This window comes from Vicia villosa, linkage group LG3 (assembly GCF_029867415.1).
Source record: "Vicia villosa cultivar HV-30 ecotype Madison, WI linkage group LG3, Vvil1.0, whole genome shotgun sequence".
NCBI classification, from domain to species: domain Eukaryota; kingdom Viridiplantae; phylum Streptophyta; class Magnoliopsida; order Fabales; family Fabaceae; genus Vicia; species Vicia villosa.
This window is the reverse complement of record NC_081182.1, coordinates 181,381,820-181,402,499: the sequence shown is the minus strand read 5'-3', so window position 1 is coordinate 181,402,499 and position 20,680 is coordinate 181,381,820.

Genomic DNA, 20,680 nt, shown 5'->3' with positions numbered 1-20,680 from the left:
CAAGTCTGGGTGATCTTCTGACTGTTGGCTCTTCAGAAATCCTGAGATTCTCTAAAGATGCAGCAACTTGATCTTCTGATCCATTGCTTCTGAGACTATCAGCTTCTGCAGCTTTGCTTCTTGGTTCTACTGCTTCTGATATATCAATATCAAAATCTGCAAAATTCTCAAACTGCTTTGGTTTTTCATGACCAAGCTTATCATCAAACCTGATATTGATTGATTCTTCTACAATCAATGTTTCAGTATTGTATACTCTGTAGCCTTTAGAGCATTCAGAATATCCAAGAAGGAAACATTTTTGTGCTTTAGAATCAAACTTACCAAGATGATCTTTAGTATTCAGAATAAAACATACACATCCAAAAGGATGGAAATATCAAATGTTGGGCTTTCTGTTCTTCCACAATTCATAAGGAGTCTTATTTAGAATAGGTATGATAGAGATTCTATTCTGTATGTAACACGCAGTGTTTATTGCTTCTGCCCAGAAATGCTTAGCCATATTGGTTTCATTGATCATGGTTCTGGCCATTTCTTGTAGAGTCCTATTCTTTCGCTCTACAACTCCATTTTGTTGTGGAGTTCTGGGGCAAGAGAAATCATGGGCAATACCATTTTATTTGAAGAACTCCTCAAAGAATCTGTTCTCAAATTCGCCACCATGATCACTTCTGACCTTTATGATTTTGCACTCCTTCTCAGATTAGATCTGAGTGCAGAATTCAAAGAACACTGAATGAGACTCATCCTTGTGTTTTAAGAACTTTACCCATGTCCAGCGGCTATAATCATCTACGATGACTAATCCATATTTCTTCCCTCTAACAAATGCTATTTTGACTGGGCCAAACAGATCAATGTGCAAGAGTTCTAACGGCCTTGAGGTAGACACAACATTCTTAGACTTGAATGCAGGTTTGGAGAACTTGCCCTTCTGACATGCTTCACAAAGAGCATCTGATTTGTATTTCAGATTTGGGAGTCCTTTGACCAGATTTAGTTTGTTAATCTGAGAAATCTTTCTCAAACTAGCATGTCCTAATCTTCTGTGCCAGACCCATTGCTCCTCAGAAACAGACATAAGACAAGTCACCTTCTGCTTCTTAAGATCAGAAAGATCAATCTTATAAATGTTGTTCTTTATCTTGCCTGTAAATAGGATTGAGCCATCCTTCTGACTTACAGCCTTGCAAGACTTTTGATTGAAGATTATATCGTAACCATTGTCACTTAATTGACTTATGGACAATAAGTTATGCGTTAATCCTTCTACAAGAAGTACATTAGATATGGAAGGAGAGTTACCAAGACTTATGGTTCCAGAGCCAATGATTTTGCCCTTCTGATCTCCTCCAAACTTGACTTCTCCACCTGGCTTAAGCACCAGGTCTTGGAATGTAGACCTTCTTCCCGTCATGTGTCGCGAGCACCCAGAGTCCAGGTACCATGACATTTTGCTTTTTGTCCTCTTTGCCGCCAAGGATATCTGCAACAGAAATTATCTTCTCCTTAGGTACCCACAATTTCTTGGGTCCTTTCTTGTTAGTTCTCCTCAAGTTCTGATTGAACTTGGGGTTAGCATAATATTTAACAGGAGGAACAGCATGATATTCTTTAGGTTTGTCATCATGATATTTCTTAGGATGTGTCACATGCTTCTTGGTGTAGATTCTGATCCATCATCTTCTGTAGCCATCAGCACAAAGTTGGCTTGCTCTCCTTCAGAGTCTGATTCTGATTCTGATTCAGAATCATCCCATGTTGCCATAAGACCTTTCTTCTTATGAAACTTCTTCTTGGGATTCTCCTTCTGAAGTTTTGGACACTCGTTCTTGTAATGTCCAGGCTCATTGCACTCATTGTAGACGGCCTTCTTCTTGTCAGATCTTCTGTCACCAGAAGATTCTCCTCGTTCAAATCTCTTTGAACTTCTGAAGCCTCTGAACTTCCTTTGCTTGCTCTTCCAGAGTTGGTTTACCCTTCTGGAGATCATGGACAGTTCATCTTCTTCTTCAGATTCTGATTCTTCAGGATCTTCTTCTCTAGCCTGAAAAGCGTTAGTGCATTTTTTAACATTAGATTTTAATGCAATAGACTTACCTTTCTTTTGAGGCTCGTTTGCGTCCAGCTCTATTTCATGGCTTCTCAAGGCACTGATAAGCTCTTCCAACGAAACTTCATTCAGATTCTTGGCAATCTTGAATGCAGTCACCATTGGACCCCATCTTCTGGGTAAGCTTCTGATGATCTTCTTTACATGATCAGCCTTGGTGTAGCCTTTATCCAGAACTCTTAATCCAGCAGTTAGCATTTGAAATCTTGAGAACATCTTCTCAATGTTTTCATCATCCTCCATCTTGAAGGCTTCATATCTCTGGATTAGAGTAAGAGCTTTAGTCTCCTTGACTTGAGCATTTCCCTCATGGGTCATTTTCAATGACTCATATATATCATAGGCCGTTTCCCTGTTAGACATCTTCTCATACTCAGCATGAGAGATAGCATTCAGCAAAACAGTTCTACATTTATGATGATTCTTGAAAAGCTTCTTCTGATCATCATTCATTTCTTGCCTTGTAAGCCTTACGCCACTAGCTTTCACTGGATGTTTGTAACCATCCATCAGAAGATCCCATAGTTCACCATCTAGACCAAGAAAGTAACTTTCCAGTTTATCTTTCCAGTATTCAAAGTTTTCACCATCAAATACTTGTGGTCTAGTATAACCATTGTTACCATTGTATTGCTCAGCAGAGCCAGATGTAGATGCAGGTGGATCTGTTGGAATTTCACCAGCCATCTTTTACTGAAGCGTTTTTCTCTTCCTGAATCTTTTCTAAACATGGTTAAGTGCTTGCACCTTAGAACCGGCGCTCTGATACCAATTGAAGGATGGAAAAACACTTAGAAAGGGGGGGTTTGAATAAGTGTAGTCTAAAAACTTGAACGATAAAAACAATTTACACAGTTATTTTTATCCTGGTTCGTTGTTAACTAAACTACTCCAATCCACCCCCACGGAGTGATTTACCTCACCTGAGGATTTAATCCACTAATCGCAACAGATTACAATGGTTTTCCACTTAGTCCGTGACTAAGTCTTCTAGAGTATCCTGATCACAACCTGATCACTCCAGGAACAAATGCTTAGACACAAGCTAAGACTTTCTTAGAGTATCCTGACCACCACGTGATCACTCTAATTACAACTGCTTAGACACAAGCTAAGACTTCCTAGAGTATCCTGATCAACACTTGATCACTCTAGTTACTTACAAATTAATGTAATCAAATAAGAGTTTTACAATGCTTCTGAAAAGCTATAATCACAACAGTGATATTTCTCTTAATGTTTAAGCTTAATCTCACTAATATTTTACAACAGCAATGTAGTGAGCTTTGATGAAGATGAAGTTTTTGAGCTTTGAGTTGAACAGCGTTTCAGCAAGTTTTTCAGAATAAGTTCGTTCAGAATTGGTAACCTTGCTTCTCATCAGAACTTCATATTTATAGGCACTTGAGAAGATGACCGTTGGGAGCATTTAATGCATTGCGTATTCCGTACAGCATTGCATTTAATGTTTCACTCTTTTGTCAACTACCTCGAGCCTTGTTCACGCTGTGTCTACTGACGTTGCCTTTAATAGCTTCTAACGTTCCTTTTGTCAGTCAGTGTAGCCTGCCATCTTGTACTTACTTCTGATGTGATGTTTGTGTATACAACGTTTGAATATCATCAGAGTCAAACAGCTTGGTGCATAGCATCTTCTTGTCTTCTGACCTTGAAGTGCTTCTGAGCGTGATACCATGAGAACTTCAGTGCTTCAGCTTCTGATCTCAAGTTCTTTTGATGCTTCCATAGACCCATGTTCTGATTCTGCTTTGACCATCTTCTGATGTCTTGCCAGACCATGTTCTGATGTTGCATGCTGAACCTTCTGAGTCAAAGCTTCTGAGCGCTGATTTTCGCATACTCTTTATATATTTCCTGAAAGGGAAATTGCAATGTATTAGAGTACCACATTATCTCACACAAAATTCATATCCTTGTTATCATCAAAACTAAGAATATTGGTCAGAACAAATCTTGTTCTAACAGTTTGCACTCCATTGGGGATAACTGGTTACTGGCTGTCCGCTGTTCGAAGTGAGTGATATGAATTGAAATGAAGATCCGTCATCAGGAGATGTTTGCAAAGTGGCCTCATAGGGAAATTTGTTCCCGGAGTCTCAACCGTTTTCGGAGCAACTGTTTGCGTTCTTCCTATTGTTTGTAAACCTTAGAAAGAAGTTTCACCTTTATTTTGTAAGTAAATTCGTTTTATTTTATCAAAACATTTTGTTTAAAGAAAATGACTGTTTAAACTTAAAATGCACTTTAAGAAACTGAATAAGACTTGATTATAAAGAAAAGGCACAAGGCTCAAATTATTATTTATGGAATGGTAATCAGCCAAATGCTTGATTCCATGGAGTATTTACAAAGTTGGAAATTGGTAATTTTTGGGAAAAGGGCTACGATGAAACGTGACGACCGTTATCTTTCCCTTCCATTCCAAGTTGCGTTGTATTCGTGCTTCGTAGAAGATGACCTACTGATGGTGAATACTCCGCTATGGATTTTCTGAATGATCAAGTTTGTCCTGAACACAGTTACTTGCCATATATCCCTAACTTTTGCGTAAACTACCCCTTTCGGGTTTTAAGTCTACCGGGATTGATTATATATTTTTTATGTCTCTAACTTTTTCCTAAATCGCCCTTTCGGGTTTTCGATTCACCGAGACACTCCTTTTTGCCTAAGTCGCTCTTTGCGAGTTTTCAACTTAGCGAGCTGTTCTTTTAATTATTTAGGCGAAGTATTTCTTGGCTGCGTCGACGTTCACAGGACAGGTGAATTCTTCTCCATCCATAGTCGTAAGTATTAAGGCTCCTCCCGAGAAAACTCTCTTGACCACGTATGGGCCGTCATAATTGGGAGTCCATTTGCCTCTTGAATCTGTGAGAAAAGATTGAATCTTTTTGAGCACAGGGTCGCCTTCTTTGATGGTGCGAGGTCGAACCTTTTTGTCGAAAGCTTTCTTCATTCTTTGTTGATATAGTTGTCCGTGGCATAATGTTGTCGTGCGCTTTTCTTCGATTAAGTTCAACTCATTGAATCTGCTTTGACACCACTCGGCTTCCGTTAATTTTGCCTCCATCAAGACTCTCATTGATGGGATCTCAACCTCTATGGGTAGGACTGCCTCCATGCCATATACAAGGGAGAAAGGAGTTGCTCCAGTCGAAGTACGTATAGATGTACGGTAACCTTGAAGAGCAAACGGGAGTATTTCATGCCAATCTTTGTAAGTGATGACCATTTTCTGAATGATTTTCTTGATGTTTTTGTTAGCTGCTTCTACAGTTCCATTCATCTTTGGTCTGTAAGGAGATGAGTTGTGATGTTCAATTTTGAATTCTTCACAAAGTTCCTTCATCATTTTGTTATTCAAATTTGACCCATTGTCAGTGATTATCTTGCTAGGAATACCGTAGCGACAGATGATGTGATTCTTGATAAACCTGACGACAACTTGTCTTGTGGCGTTTGCATATGAAGCTGCTTCAACCCACTTGGTGAAATAGTCTATGGCTACCAAGATGAAGCGATGTCCGTTGGACGCTTTTGGCTCGATCATTCCAATCATGTCGATTCCCCACATGGAGAAAGGCCAAGGGGAAGTGAGTATATTGAGAAGAGATGGTGGCACATGAATTCTATCGGCGTAGATCTGACATTTGTGACACCTATTTGCATACTAGTAGCAATCTGACTCCATCGTCAGCCAATAATATCCTGCTCTCATTATTTTCCTGGTCATGGTGTGTCCATTGGTGTGAGTACCAAAGGAACCTTCATGTATTTCTCTCATGAGTGTTTCTGCTTCTTTCTTGTCAACGCATCTGAGCAGAACCATGTCGAAATTTCTCGTGTACAAAACATCTTCATTCAGGAAGAATCTGCCAGCTAACTTTCTCAAAGTTTTTCTATCTTTCTTTGATGTCCCAAGAGGGTACTCTTGCTTTTGAAGAAAGTTTTTGATATCGTGATACCACGGTTTGTCGTTGATGATTGCTTCTACTGTGAAAACATGAGTGGGCCTATCCAGGCGCATAACATCGATCCGAGGAATATCATTCCAATGATTTATCCTAATCATGGAAGAGAGTGTGGCTTATGCATCAGCCAAGTTGTTTTCTTCACGAGGAATGTGATGAAAATCTACCCTGTCGAAGAATGGTAACAATCTTCTCACGTAGTCTTTGTAAGGGATTAGCCCAGGTTGGCGTGTTTCCCATTCTCCTTTGATTTGATTGATGACCAAAGCAGAATCTCCGTATACATCCAAGTGTTTGATTCTTAGATCCATGGCTTCTTCGAGACCCATGATGCAAGCTTCATATTCGGCCTCATTGTTTGTGCATTTGAAAGTTAATCTGGCGGTAAATGGAATATGGGTACCTCGAGGTGTAACAATGATTGCCCCAATTCCTCGTCCATAAGCATTGACGGCTCCGTCAAAGAACAAGCCCCATTGGGATCCTATCTTAGATCCATCTTGAGGTACATAACGTCCTCGTCCGGAAAGTCAAAACTGGTTGATTCATGACCATTGAGTGGATGGTGAGCCAAGTGCTCAGCTAGGATGCTTCCTTTCACAGATTTCTGAGCGTGATACTCAATGTCATATTCTGATAACAACATCTACCAATGGGCAATTCTCCCAGTTAAGGCAGGCTTTTCAAAGATGTACTTGATTGGATCCATCTTGGAAATCAAACAAGTAGTATGTCGAATCATGTACTGGCGGAGACGCTTGGTAGCCCAGGCCAAAGCATAACAGGTTTTCTCGAGCATGGAGTAGCGGGATTCACAGTCAGTGAATTTCTTGCTCAGGTAGTAGATGGCATGCTCTTTCCTTCTCGTCTCGTCTTGCTGTCTGTTAATGCATTGTTAATGCTCTGTTTTGTATTATTGTCTTATTGGCATCCATGCTTGGCTAAAACATAATAGCAGCTGAATGTAATGTATTGTACTCTTGCAAATATTAAAAAGAACAAAACAGGTACTGAAACAAGATGTTACAAGGAATGTCATGACATTAACCATGACATCGCGCCTGCAGAACTGAGGAAGGAAGATTCAGTGTTGGGTTTAAAAGATACAGAATATTCTATGGGAATATTATGTAATCCTATGTGGCGTAGTTTTAAAGGTCAAAGAATCAAGTCAGAATATTGAAGAATCAAATCTAAGATTGATGTCTCAACAGTTACTAATTTAGATGATAAATTAGGTAACTATTGATCAAAAAGCCTTGTTTGTAGCAGAAGAAATCTGCTGACTTGTAACAGCAAGGAGTGCTGCGTTTTTAAGCCCTAGTCCAACTAGGATCAGGTTATATATATAGGAATCTTTGTAGCTTTAAAAACCTAACGATCATAATGTAGTCATTAGGGTTTGCTGTGTAAGTGAACCACCCAGGTTGTGGGATGGTTACTGATTTGTGCCTCGAAGCCTGTAGGTAAGAGGTTTATTATATTCACTCAGAAGCTGTGAAGCAATGAGTGAAGATTGTGTTCTTGGAACTACTCCATTATGTATATTTAAAATGTTGGTAATTAAGCCGTCGATGCAGTGGCTGAGTTGTTAACTGCTAGACATCATTGCTATGATTGGGAGTGGAATGGAGATATTCCATATCTAGGGAGAACCTAGGTAGAGGGGTCATTGGGTAGTGATTAAGTGAGGAGTTGTAAACTGGGAGTTTAGCTCTGAATTGATACTGCTAATAGTGGACTTCATCCCTGGCTTGGTATGCCCCCAGAGTAGGTTCGTTAGACCGAACTGGGTGAACAATTCTGTGTGTTCGTTACTGTTTGTATGCTGTTCTTTATTTTCTGCACTGGTTTATTAATCTGGTATAAGATGTCGTAACATCCAATATGACATCAGGGAATACTTCCAAAGCTTGCTCTTTTACAGAACCACCTCAGATCAAAATCTGGTTGTGATAACTGAGTTATCATTATGCATAAATGGTTCCAGTATTATTATGATAGTTTAGCATACAGGGGTTGAACCAAAATTAAAGATCATCCTATCCTACCATTGCTGCGTTTATAACAGACCAGATGTCACGGCATCGTATATGACATCTGGGTTCTGTCATACCAGAATTTCAATTGGTATCAGAGCAGGCATCCTGTCTGTTTCTGGATGAGATCCATGGGAGATACTTTCTGGTTGTTGGAGGTAGTTGATTGTTTGAACATTCATGTTCATATTGAATGGTCCCTAGAAGTGGAGGATGGACCTATGTGTGGAAGACTGGACCAAACTGACCATAACAGGTGTATTCTCTTGGCAAGGGAAGATGGTGTTACTGATATCATATTGGTTAATGCGGGAGTGAAGAATTTGGGGTGGTTTATTCAGCATATAGCAAGGTACAGAGAAGAAGATTGTCAAAACCTTCATGCGGGAGTGAAGTTAATGATAAGGTATTCTTTGTGCTTATTTGTTTCTTTCTGGTCAGAATATTGGTTAGGTCTTGTTGTGTTACTTGAAGAAGAAGCAAGCATATTGTTGGATTGTTCAGCTGCAATTCTTGGATGTCATGCTTACAACTGGTTCTGGGAGTAAGCATTGTGTAATCTCTGTTGATATATGGCTATTTTCTGCTGCATAGCATCTGATGCATAATCCTATCTTTGAAAGAAGATCTCTAGGGTTATATGGTTTTCAACAGAATTTGTAGCAGATTGTTTTCAACTTTAGTACAAGTGTCAAAGATACTTGAGATCTTTTCTCAAGTCCACTCATAAAGGCATGGTTATTGAGGTTGAAGAGGTTCATATGATCAGTGTTCCTCATGTTCATCTGCAAAGTTGTTTGATAATCCTCAAGATTGTCAAGAATTGGGTGTTCCAAGACGAAGGAACTGATGGCCTACTGGTTTGAAGCTACCAGTTGAAGAACAGATGTTCTGGTGCTAAACTTATGTAGTGTGAGTACATTTTTTTTGGAACCTACTCCTGATCTGGAAGAGGAGACATCTGCTTTTTGTGTTGATTGGTCAAAATACAATCAACTGAACCTTCCATCCCAAATGTCAGTTTATTTCAGGCATAAGCTTATAGGAGTTGGAAGTAGAGCTCAGTGCAAGTAAAAGGGTTCATTCAGGTTTTCTTTTCAAGACCTCTATGAAAATTCAAGATGAGCTTATATCTGGTATGCTCTTTTGATCAAAGGAACCAGATGTGTAAATCGTTTTCTTAACCATAGAACAGTTAGTGGTAAAAACTGAATAGCGTGTACTGTGCATAGTGAAATATGGTTTGAATATTGAGTAATGATTCAAGGAAGTCAGATTACTGTGTGGAATCTGAGGTATTCTCAGGAGTTATGCCATAAGTGAATCTGTTCCAGAAACCTTGTTGAGCGAATCTCTTCATGGAGTACAGAATGTGGCATCCATTATCTCAAATTCAGAAGAGAAGTCTGAAGAAAAGTTTATAGAGATATGAGATATATTATCCCTTAATCATGACTGATGTGTAGCTGAGTTGATGGTGTTGGTCATGCCTTCTTTGTCTTTCCCCAAGTGTCATACAGGAGATGTTGAATGAGAAATCCAAAGAGTCTAAATGAATGATGTCATAACAGATGTTGTAACATCATTGTCAAGAAGAATGCTTTCATGTATGAAGAAGAGATCATTTAGAAGGACCTGGTGTGAGCAGCAAATTCTATCTAAGTGATTAATAGGTTCCTTGACGGGAGACTTAATACTTATTGGATGTACAACCTGAATACAGATTCATATACTCTGTGGGGAGCTAAGTATGTGTATGATGTGTCCATGGTCTGATTTGAACTATGCATCAACCATAGTTCTGTGTTATCTTGAATTAAGCATTAAAGAAAGGCAATGGTTGGTTGGTGAGTTGATTCAAGAAGAAGAAGATGTATGTGATGCTTTGTTTTGTATGTTACATCACAACACTTGAAGACTCCAAGAAAGACTAGGTTCAGATCTATCTGTTGAAGACATGTTCAAGAGCTATTTAGAATCTTCTTCTATTTTCAAGGTACGTGAAGTAGCAGTCTGGATCTTGTGTAGCAAGCAAACAAAGGATTCCAAATTTGGAAAGTGTGGCAGTTCCAAATGAAGAATGCTTCAGGTTAAGGACAATTATTCAAAACATCCTTATGTTGTAATTCTCAGGGGAAGTATGAAGTATGACAAGACATCAATCAGTGTAGGTGGTGGAACACTCAGAGGTATTGATGAGATTTCAAGTCTGATAAACTAATGTCTTGCGTGATGTCATAACATCACTATATCTTGTTGGTCTGGAAAACTATCTAGAATCTAGCTTGTGAAGGATGAAGAAGAAATATTAAGTCTGAAGTGACAGTTCTAACTTAATGTGGATTAGAATGAGCAGATTCTGATCTTGGTGATGGTAACATGTTCTGGCAATTCGTGTTTACTTTCATGATAAAGACTTCAGTAGTGAGTATGACTATGAAGACAGAAGTTTGGTGAGATGATCAACATCGTTGTGGATAAAAAGGATTCTTCTAATTCTAATTGGAGATTATGTTAATCATCATATCAAGGAGGATTTCAAATTATCTTGGCAGACCATGATCAGAGTGCAACTTGGTAGGGTTATGATCAACAAGTGGAAGAAGTGGCAGTTCTTTATGTTGAGTTTGTGGCAACCTTTCTATGGAAGCATCAAGTGTCAAAGGGTTATTTGTTGATTATTTCAGGTGGAGATAAGGTGGTAGACTTGAATCTGTTGAAGAAAGAGAGGTGGAGTTAGTTGAATGTACTGAACTGTTCAACTGTATATTAATGTTATACAAGATGTTATAACATCTAAATTCTGATGTGAGTATCTTTTGTAAAGGAGTTACTTTGTAATAGTGAAGTGTGTCAGCTAGTTAGTTGGGCAGAGGATGCGCTCTTGAAGATATGAAGATGCGTCTTATATTTTCCATTCATCATTACAAGTTTTCCTGTATGAAGCACAAATTATCTCAGATAGGGGGAGTATCTTCTGAAAATGGTTGAATCTAACCATGTGCTTCTGGTATCCACAAATCTTGATCTGGTCTAGTAGATGCATGTCAAACAAGTGTTAGAAGGCTCTTCACAGGTGCAGTATACAGTCTCAAGGAGATCAGAACAACAGAGGTCTATGACTAGTAGGTCAGTAAAGGAGTAGGAGGTCTATTATGTGGTCTCTTAAAGAATCTTAAGCTATGTGCTTGTGAGGTGAAAGAGGGACAATGTCTGACCGGATGTCATAACATAGTTAAAGACATTGATTATGCAGAGTCAAACAAGGAAAAACTGTTTTGGAAAGAGTAATTGCTTTGAGAACTGTTTCCTAATTAATAGCTTGACCATTGAACAAGACCAAAGACTATCGTTACTTCCTATGATCCTCCTATGGCTATAAATTAGCATCTATGCAGCAGGCTTCAGATGTCAAATTGCTTAAAGATGTGTTTCGTGTGTGTCTGTGTTGGGTGCGTCCAGATTTGGTATTGCGATGGGTTCCTCTACCAAAATCTGTTCAGAATAACACAGGATGAGGAAATCATGGATCTCTACCAAAGGTGTTGCAGAAATAACAATGAACATGCATCCTCTTGTTCAGTCTTCGAGAAGGGAGACTTTTTAGTTGTGATTTGTGATCTGAGTTATGAACACAATTGTGATTTGTGTTCTGAGTTACAAGGACTAGTTCTTGAAGAACTACAGTGGCAAGAATTGGTCCTCGTATCTTCTTCCCCATGTGCAGGGGGAGTTACAGGTTCTTCCATTGCATATTATGACATCGTATACATCTTTGTCATATTATGGCTAAAAAGGGGGAGAGAGGCTGATGCTGATTTTGCTACTGTCAAAAGAAACAAAGGAAGATTTGAAGACAGAAGTAGAAGCAGACTGAAGATGTTATGATGTGGTTCAGCCCAGGTATCCTGAAAGTTGAAGCAGCTGCTCTTGGAGTTAATTATGTATATTTAATTTGTATCTTTATGTTTAGTTTTAGCCACAATAAGACAAAGGGGGAGATTGTTAATGCATTGTTAATGCTCTGTTTTGTATTATTGTCTTATTGGCATCCATGCTTGGCTAAAACATAATAGCAGCTGAATGTAATGTATTGTACTCTTGCAAATATTAAAAAGAACAAAACAGGTACTGAAACAAGATGTTACAAGGAATGTCATGACATTAACCATGACATCGCGCCTGCAGAACTGAGGAAGGAAGATTCAGTGTTGGGTTTAAAAGATACAGAATATTCTATGGGAATATTATGTAATCCTATGTGGCGTAGTTTTAAAGGTCAAAGAATCAAGTCAGAATATTGAAGAATCAAATCTAAGATTGATGTCTCAACAGTTACTAATTTAGATGATAAATTAGGTAACTATTGATCAAAAAGCCTTGTTTGTAGCAGAAGAAATCTGCTGACTTGTAACAGCAAGGAGTGCTGCGTTTTTAAGCCCTAGTCCAACTAGGATCAGGTTATATATATAGGAATCTTTGTAGCTTTAAAAACCTAACGATCATAATGTAGTCATTAGGGTTTGCTGTGTAAGTGAACCACCCAGGTTGTGGGATGGTTACTGATTTGTGCCTCGAAGCCTGTAGGTAAGAGGTTTATTATATTCACTCAGAAGCTGTGAAGCAATGAGTGAAGATTGTGTTCTTGGAACTACTCCATTATGTATATTTAAAATGTTGGTAATTAAGCCGTCGATGCAGTGGCTGAGTTGTTAACTGCTAGACATCATTGCTATGATTGGGAGTGGAATGGAGATATTCCATATCTAGGGAGAACCTAGGTAGAGGGGTCATTGGGTAGTGATTAAGTGAGGAGTTGTAAACTGGGAGTTTAGCTCTGAATTGATACTGCTAATAGTGGACTTCATCCCTGGCTTGGTATGCCCCCAGAGTAGGTTCGTTAGACCGAACTGGGTGAACAATTCTGTGTGTTCGTTACTGTTTGTATGCTGTTCTTTATTTTCTGCACTGGTTTATTAATCTGGTATAAGATGTCGTAACATCCAATATGACATCAGGGAATACTTCCAAAGCTTGCTCTTTTACAGAACCACCTCAGATCAAAATCTGGTTGTGATAACTGAGTTATCATTATGCATAAATGGTTCCAGTATTATTATGATAGTTTAGCATACAGGGGTTGAACCAAAATTAAAGATCATCCTATCCTACCATTGCTGCGTTTATAACAGACCAGATGTCACGGCATCGTATATGACATCTGGGTTCTGTCATACCAGAATTTCAATTGGTATCAGAGCAGGCATCCTGTCTGTTTCTGGATGAGATCCATGGGAGATACTTTCTGGTTGTTGGAGGTAGTTGATTGTTTGAACATTCATGTTCATATTGAATGGTCCCTAGAAGTGGAGGATGGACCTATGTGTGGAAGACTGGACCAAACTGACCATAACAGGTGTATTCTCTTGGCAAGGGAAGATGGTGTTACTGATATCATATTGGTTAATGCGGGAGTGAAGAATTTGGGGTGGTTTATTCAGCATATAGCAAGGTACAGAGAAGAAGATTGTCAAAACCTTCATGCGGGAGTGAAGTTAATGATAAGGTATTCTTTGTGCTTATTTGTTTCTTTCTGGTCAGAATATTGGTTAGGTCTTGTTGTGTTACTTGAAGAAGAAGCAAGCATATTGTTGGATTGTTCAGCTGCAATTCTTGGATGTCATGCTTACAACTGGTTCTGGGAGTAAGCATTGTGTAATCTCTGTTGATATATGGCTATTTTCTGCTGCATAGCATCTGATGCATAATCCTATCTTTGAAAGAAGATCTCTAGGGTTATATGGTTTTCAACAGAATTTGTAGCAGATTGTTTTCAACTTTAGTACAAGTGTCAAAGATACTTGAGATCTTTTCTCAAGTCCACTCATAAAGGCATGGTTATTGAGGTTGAAGAGGTTCATATGATCAGTGTTCCTCATGTTCATCTGCAAAGTTGTTTGATAATCCTCAAGATTGTCAAGAATTGGGTGTTCCAAGACGAAGGAACTGATGGCCTACTGGTTTGAAGCTACCAGTTGAAGAACAGATGTTCTGGTGCTAAACTTATGTAGTGTGAGTACATTTTTTTTGGAACCTACTCCTGATCTGGAAGAGGAGACATCTGCTTTTTGTGTTGATTGGTCAAAATACAATCAACTGAACCTTCCATCCCAAATGTCAGTTTATTTCAGGCATAAGCTTATAGGAGTTGGAAGTAGAGCTCAGTGCAAGTAAAAGGGTTCATTCAGGTTTTCTTTTCAAGACCTCTATGAAAATTCAAGATGAGCTTATATCTGGTATGCTCTTTTGATCAAAGGAACCAGATGTGTAAATCGTTTTCTTAACCATAGAACAGTTAGTGGTAAAAACTGAATAGCGTGTACTGTGCATAGTGAAATATGGTTTGAATATTGAGTAATGATTCAAGGAAGTCAGATTACTGTGTGGAATCTGAGGTATTCTCAGGAGTTATGCCATAAGTGAATCTGTTCCAGAAACCTTGTTGAGCGAATCTCTTCATGGAGTACAGAATGTGGCATCCATTATCTCAAATTCAGAAGAGAAGTCTGAAGAAAAGTTTATAGAGATATGAGATATATTATCCCTTAATCATGACTGATGTGTAGCTGAGTTGATGGTGTTGGTCATGCCTTCTTTGTCTTTCCCCAAGTGTCATACAGGAGATGTTGAATGAGAAATCCAAAGAGTCTAAATGAATGATGTCATAACAGATGTTGTAACATCATTGTCAAGAAGAATGCTTTCATGTATGAAGAAGAGATCATTTAGAAGGACCTGGTGTGAGCAGCAAATTCTATCTAAGTGATTAATAGGTTCCTTGACGGGAGACTTAATACTTATTGGAGCACAAGTTGCAGTCATGAGATATATGAATCTCGAGATGTAATTCAGACGTCCAAGAAATCCTCTAACTTGTTTCTCAGTTTTGGGTGAAGGCATTTCTCGAATTGCCTTAACTTTGTCTGGATCCACTTCAATTCCTCGTTTGCTGACGATGAAACCAAGGAGTTTTCCTGAGTAGACACCAAAGGCACACTTGTTGGGGTTCAGGCGAAGCTAAAACTTCCGTAAGCGTTGAAATAACTTTGTCAGATTCCGTATATGATCTTCCTCATTTTCTGATTTGGCAATCATGTCATCCACATAGACTTCCACTTTCTTATGCATCATGTCATGGAAAAGTGTAGTCATGGCTCTTTGATATATTGCCCCTGCGTTCTTTAATCCAAAAGGCATAACGCGGTAGCATAACGTGCCCTAGGGGGTGATGAAAGTTGTTTTCTCCATGTCTTCAGGCGCCATCTTGATTTGGTTGTATCCCGAAAATCCGTCCATGAATGAGAAGACTCTGGATTTTGTTGTACTGTCAACCAACATGTCAATATGTGGTAAAGGAAAATCATCCTTAGGGCTAGCTTTGTTCAAATCTCTGTAGTCGACGCACATGCGGACCTTTCCGTCTTTCTTAGGAACGGGAACAATGTTAGCCAACCACTGAGGGTATTCTGAAGTGACGAGGAAACCTGCGTTGATTTGCTTTTGAACTTCCTCTTTGATTTTCATAGCCATTTCTGGATGAGTTCTTCTCAATTTCTGCTTAACCGGAGGGCATTCTGGTTTTAATGGCAAGTGATGCTCCACTATACTGGTATCCAACCCTGGCATATCCTGATAAGACCAAGTGAAGACATCTGAGAATTCTTTGAGTAGTTGTATCAAACTCTCTCTGATCTCTGAACTGAGTGAAGCTCCAATCTTAACCTCTTTTCTGTTTCCATCAGAACCAAGGTTAATGATCTCTATAGGCTCACTGTATGGCTGAATGGCCTCTTCCTTTTGTTGAAGTAATCGGGAAATTTCCTTCGATATTTCTTCGTCTTCTTCTTCCTCTGCCTCGAATACAGGAAACCCAAAGCTTGGAGAAGTCATACGATCGCACGTTTCAACGGGGTGTTTTATGATTAATCTGCATATGTGTGATGATTTTTATTTAGACAACAAGGGAAGACTTGGTGTATGCAGTTAATGGAATATTTGGATGTTTTTTAAGGATGTTTTTTTAGGATTACCAATTTCCGAAAAAAGAAAAGAGAAAAACTATCGAAGGAACAAAATGACATTTTTATTTATCGACATTCATTTCTTGAAACAAAGACCCTATAAAACAAAACTCTATTGCTTTGGGCGAAGCAAAGAGGGACATTTTCCTAAGAAATAGTAAAATGCAAAGCCCTATTAAACATCTCTTCACCCTGGGCTATGGTGAGAGGACAAAATAACGGTGAAAGTTCCTACTTAGGAGTGCGAACAACAGTTGAAACTTCAACAGCTGTCCAATAGTGGCGAACCCCATTGTGCACTAGGTAATCTGGAACCTTAGGCTTAAGTTGGCCTATGGTAGGTCTTGATTTACCAACCACTGTCTTTGCAACACTCAGACGATCTTCTTCTACTTCAGCAGACTGAGCGGTGTGAGCATACCCATTTCCAAGTGGAGTATGTCGGGCTTTCTTTTGAGGAAACTTCAAATCTTCTGAATGGAGAGACTCGTTGTCGGAGACACTTTCGAGATCATCCTCCTCTGTATTTTGGTCTTGCTCTTCTCCTAAGATGGCATTGACTAGGTATGTATACTCTAAATCTGTAGCCTCTGTGGGTGACTTGGGGATATAATCATCAATGATGACTTCATCAGATGCTGATAATGAATAGCAAGGGTTATATATCTCTTTTGGCTGAGTAAGGTACTCATAATCAATGTTCCATCCAGTGGGAACAATGTCTTCAAAAGAGATTTTTGAACTTTCAGGAGCGGAGTATTTCACCATGTAGTCGAATTTTCCACTCGGTTTTCCTAATGCCCAAGTTTCTTCGGGGATAGGAGGAACTTCTTCTGATGAACCATGACTTCTGGTGGTGAAGCTGTTTGTAACTTCGTCATTACTTGGTTGAGTCTTACTTTCAGATCCTTTAATTGGATAACAGCAAGGTGAATCAAACTCTGGTAGGGAGATGTATCCTGCTTTGTGAAGATATGATAGCCATTCCTCTTCATCGGTGTTTTCCGTACCGATGGTATTGACCATTTGTTGAACAGGCTGAAGAAAACCTCCACTGTGGAAAGTTTCTTGAATTGGAAGAACTACCTCAATTCCTGGAATAGCTCTTGATGTTGTTGGAAAGAAACCAACTCCTGTTCTGTTCTTGTTGTTGGTTGGAACCTTAATGTGCCCCCAACCACTGGTAATGCCATCCTTTACAACTTAGATTGCATCTTTGTAGGGAGAAATAGACGCTGCTTTCTCCTTTCCTTTTTCCTTATCCAAGGAAAGTGCTTGGAATTTAGTTCCAGCGACTTCTTTTGGTTCTATGTCGGAGAATGATGACAGGTTGCTGACGATCAGAGCCCGTTCTCCACATACAGTTACCAATTTGTCATTTCGTATGAACTTCAGTTTTTGATAAAGTGTTGAAGTAATTGCCCCACCCTCATGAATCCATGGGCGACCTAGCAAACAACTGTATTGTGCCGGGATATCCATAACTTGGAAAGTGATTTTGAACGTCTGAGGTCCAATAGTTATAGGAAGATCTACTTCTCCAAAAACTGACTTCCTTGATCCATCAAATGCTTTGACGATGACGTGATTGTCCTTTAGCGGGTAATATTTGAAGGATAATCTTGACAATGTTGATTTCGGCATGACGTTGAGAGAGGATCCATTGTCTATGAGGACTCATGTAAGTATATCATTCATGCAGCCAACTAAGATGTGAAGTGGAAGGTTATGGTCCACTCCTTCTTCAGGAAGATCTTTGTCACAGAAACTCAGGTTAGTTCCTGCGAAGATGTTGGCAATGATGTTGTTGAATTGTCCTACAGTAACACCAGGTTCTACGAAAGCTTGTTCCAAAACTTTCTGTAGAGCTTCCCTATGAGCCTCAGAACTCAATAGTAGGGAAAGAACAGATATCCTAGACGGAGTATGTAGCAGTTGATCTACGATGTTGTATTCACTCCTCTGGATTAATTTCAATATCTCATCATTTTCTTTCGCTTGAACAACATTGGTCGGATGATTGTCCTGCTTATGTGGTGCTTCTTCCGAAGATTTCTCCACATTTTCTGTTGTTCTGTTGAAGACTCGTCCACTTCGAGTGACCCGACTAACATCAGCAATGTTGACAACAAATGGTAATGGTATTTCCTTACCATTTTTAATGAATGTAGCATTGTACTTGTATGGTATAGCCTTGCTGGACTCATACGGTACAGGACCTGGTAAGTAGATGACTAATGGAGCAATTTTTGTCTTCCTGCTGTCATACTTGACTTGCATTGGTTCATCCTGATTAATTTGAGGAGATATGGTAAAGACATCGTCATCTTCTCTGTTGGCAAGAACTGTAATGGTATTATCATCCATTAGTTTCTGAATGTCGTTGCGAACGCGCAAACATCCTCGTGAATTTCTTCGACAAATTCTGCATCTACTGTAAGGATGGAAATCTGTTCCAAAGTAGGCAAGTCCATTTAAAGTCTTATGGAATCTGACTACCGATCCTTCAAGATCTTCAACTTTATAAATCTTGTATTCTCCTGGACATCCTCGAACCATGTTAACATCGTATTCAGTTTTGACACGGATGTGTTGAATCCATCTTAAGTCCATTTGTTCTTGTAATGCAGCTTGAACTACAGCACATCCCTGATTATTCTTTGGACAAATTTCACATGTGAAGTAGTTGTGAGGTGGTACGTGGTTGTACCCAGCTTGTCTAGCATGCATTTTGAAGAGATTTTCCCCTATCTGACGAATGTCGTAGATTCGAATGACGTTGGGGTGTTGATCTATAAGATTTACTGAAGCTTCTTTATCCTGCGGCAAAGGATTTGCCTGGACGTTAGGATTAGTATCTTTGAAGGATAGCATTCCGCTCTTCACTAATCTTTGAACGTCGGTCTTGAAAGGGAGACAGTTCTCAATGTTGTGACCTGGTGCCCCCTGATGATAGGGACAAGATTGGTCAGCCTTGAACCATGGTGAAGAACTGTTCGCAGGATTTGGAGGACTCCTTGTCTAAATGAGTCCTTTTGCCAGTAATGTTGGAAACAATTCCGCATACGGCATTGGTACGGGGTCAAAGACAGGATACCTTAATACCCGATTGTTGTTGAAATTTGGAGGTCGAACCTGTTGCTAAGGTTGTTGTGACCTTTGTTGAAATGGTTGTTGAGAAACCTGAGGTTGATAAGCTGGCGCTGAGTTAACAACCTGAGTTATTGTAGCAACTTGAGGTGGAAACTTCTTCTTTTCTTTGTGCAAGACATGGCTGACATCCTGATCCTTTTTCTTCTGGAAGGAACTTCCATACTTCCTAGGACCAATAGAAGATTCTGGTTCTTTATTCAAGCGTCCTTCTCGAACTGCTTCTTCTAAACGTACGCCCATGTTTACCATCTCGGTAAAGTCACTTGGGGCGCTGGCGACCATTCGTCCGTAGTAAAATGGATTCAAAGTCTTGAGATAGATTTTTGTCATTTCTTTCTCTTCAAGTGGAGGACAAATTTGAGCAGTAACTTAACGCCATCTCTGAGCGTATTCCTTGAAGCTTTCTATATCCTTTTGAGTCATGGCCCGGAGTTGATCTCTGTCGGGAGCCATATCCAGATTGTACTTATACTGTTTGACGAAGGCCTCTCCGAGGTCTCGAAAAGTACGAATCTCTGAACTGTCCAAGTTCATGTACCATTTAAGTGCAGCACCAGTTAGGCTGTCTTGAAAATAATGGATGAGTAATTGTTGATTATCAGTCTGAGTTGACATCCTTCGAGCGTACATCACGAGGTGACTTTGTGGGCATGAATTCCATTTGTGCTTCTCGAACTCTGGTACTTTGAATTTGTGAGGAATCTTAACATTTGGAACCAGACAGAAGTCTGCAGCATTCTTTCCAAATAGATCTTGTCCTCGGAGAGTCTTGAGTTCCTTCTGCATTTGCATAAACTGTTCCTGGAACTCGTCCAATCTTTCATACACGCCAACATCCTCACTGGGAGCGGGATGATATACTTGTCCGCCCGGTGGAGGAAAAGTATGCATAATCGGCTGTGGAGAAGCCATGATGGCAGATCTTGGACTCTCTACATTTTGTTGTGCATGACCCATTGTCGTTGCTCTTGGAACTTCTATTTCCAGAGGTCTGTAACCCTCTGGTGGGCGCATATCCATTGTTACTCTTGGAACTTCAGAAACTGGGGGTATGTATCCGTTTGGAATAAAATTATACGGCATGCCCCAAGGTCGGTTGGGCGGCATGGTATACTAAGGAATAGGAGTAGAAACAATCTCAGAAACCACAGTCCTTTGTGGTTCTTCTGGCGTTGGTCAATTCTATGCAACCACCAGGGCTTCTACCATACTATTGAGCCTTTCAACAACATCTTTGAGAGTAGTAACCTCCTCTCTGAGTTCTCCATTCTCTTGTTCTAAGTCTTCCATTCTTTTCTTGCG